Source organism: Limulus polyphemus, unplaced genomic scaffold (genome assembly GCF_000517525.1).
Source record: "Limulus polyphemus unplaced genomic scaffold, Limulus_polyphemus-2.1.2 Scaffold1499, whole genome shotgun sequence".
NCBI classification, from domain to species: Eukaryota; Metazoa; Arthropoda; class Merostomata; order Xiphosura; family Limulidae; genus Limulus; species Limulus polyphemus.
Genome location: NW_013667109.1, coordinates 198,185 through 200,307, shown reverse-complemented (window position 1 = coordinate 200,307; position 2,123 = coordinate 198,185). Strand labels below are relative to the sequence as shown.

The following is a 2,123-nucleotide window of genomic DNA, read 5'->3' as shown; positions in this document are numbered from 1 at the left end:
GTGAAAACCATTTAAACATGTCGCACTTCCATATGTCAGGCAAAAACTAAATATTTGGTCAGTAGTTTAATATAAATGGACATTTTTTTCATGTGTATAGTTGCTGATGATTCTTGAAGTGAGCTGATTTTGTAATTCATCAAATTCTGTAGACTGGAGCTTGCAAAGTTTACATGCAGTAAATCTTATGCATGTACGTAATTAATTTGTTTTGAGCATTTGCATATGTATGACATAGCTTCTACACTATCTTCGTACACTTTGGAATAACCGATAGTATAATATAATGTAGATTTTTTATCGAGTGAAAAGTGTATTGTTTTGTAATAAGCTCTCTCTTGTGACTGTCTGGAATAATATAAATGTTAAATATTGACGCAAGACGGGTAACTGATCAAAGTTATGAGCAAAGGCTAAAGCCATTGCATAATTTTTCAAATATATATATATATATATATATATGAACTTAATAATTTGATGAAACCACATACTTTTTGTTTAAAATAAAATTTTCATACTATCTGGATTGTTGATTTATAGGTAGATGGAGACCTTCATGTAAGAGTGACATCATCACACCTCTAGGAAGAAGTTATCCGTGTCCACTATGTGACAAAATCTTTCGATCACTGAACTCCCTTAAAAACCACCACTTCTTCAAACATAAAAGTCAGAAAACCTACATATGTAAATTTTGTGAAAGAGTATTTACCAGGAATTCCTCCTTGAAAAGACATTATATTATGAACTCCTGTGGTGGAAAACCAACAAGTATTATTTTATAAGTGAAATACATTTTTTTGTTCTTTCACAACATTATGAATGATGTCTTTGTTCTTTTCTTTCTATTTCGGTATTAAATGTCAGAAAACTTTCATTACATTACAATAATGTTAATTTTATTGTACACATCATGATCCAAAACCTTCAGAAAATAATCTATCATTTGATTTTATTCATTAAGATGCCCTTCTAATACACACATACACATACAGATAATTCTTAAGAATGAAGACCCCCCTTAGTGTCTTAAGTGTATTGGGACTTTACATTATTCACTGGTGAATAATGGATTTAATTATAATTAATTTTTGTTTTCTCTTTCAGTACAATTAAAATCCTGTGATTAGATCAGTTTTTCCTCGAAGACTCACTTTTTGTTTTCTCGTAGCCATCAGTATTTGTTTGTCTCTCTTTGTGGGCGATGAACTTTCCAACTGATATTTTTACCGTTAGATTGATAGGCAGACTTTCTTTGTTCATGCAGCAAGTTACTGTATCTGCAAGAGAACTTTTAAAATAATTAGAAAGTTAGTTACACACACACCCCTCCCTTCCAACATACATATGGTACCTTCAGTTTTCTGATAAGAGCATAATTGAGTATAGATACCTTCAAGTTTTTGTATAATATCATTTGTATGATCTTACCCATGGCAAGCTATTTTCAAACTTTTTTTTTCCAGTTTTGGAGATGATAATGTGCATAGCTATGTAGGAATCTTTCCAGTACCCACGAGATATTAGTTATAACAATATGAGCTTTTTCTTTTCTACAGATTTTTTTTAGTTTTTACTTTCTTCTGTGATTATATATTTTTTTACATCCTTGAATGTAGTATTTTAATCAGTCTATCTTTTTCACTTGCACTGTGACTTTAGACCCAAGAGAAAGTCATTAAAACATGCTATAGTCCGAGGTAGCTTGACAGTTTCCAAGTCAGCATTGTATAATTGTTGAATAAATTCAATATTGAATTATATTTAAAAAAGTTGTTGTCAGACATTTATTTTAGAATTCTTTATATGCTTTTGCTCTTTTCAATGCCCCCTTTCTGTCTAGGGTTTTTATAGGACAAAGAACAACAACATAAATATCAGACTGGGAAAAGTTCAAAATAATTAGGGTTTCTAAACATCATTAAATTAATTGAAAACATACTGTACAAAAGCGTATTAACATTGTTTTTAGAAAAATGCATTCTTGTTAAGCTTTTGAATGATAGCTATTTGGTTTTGTTACTATAATTTGTCTTTGTTGAAAGTTCAAGGAAAATGAAAAGTTGCTCTCTGTCATTTAATATTCTTATGATGTGACTTATCAGGCATTATTTTAGTTTTAT

General features: G+C 30.0%; 2 long non-coding RNA genes across 2 annotated transcripts in view; both read left to right on the top strand.

Moving 5' to 3' along the window:
• Nucleotides 1–2,117, top strand: part of LOC111086866 — a 9,523-nt gene extending 7,406 nt beyond the window's left edge. The window contains exon 3 of the long non-coding RNA XR_002611594.1: nt 541–2,117. This is a non-coding gene — a long non-coding RNA (uncharacterized LOC111086866). The remainder of the gene's footprint in view (nt 1–540) is intronic.
• LOC111086864 overlaps nt 1–2,123 on the top strand; it is a 97,652-nt gene that overhangs the window by 70,481 nt on the left and 25,048 nt on the right. The window lies entirely within an intron of this gene.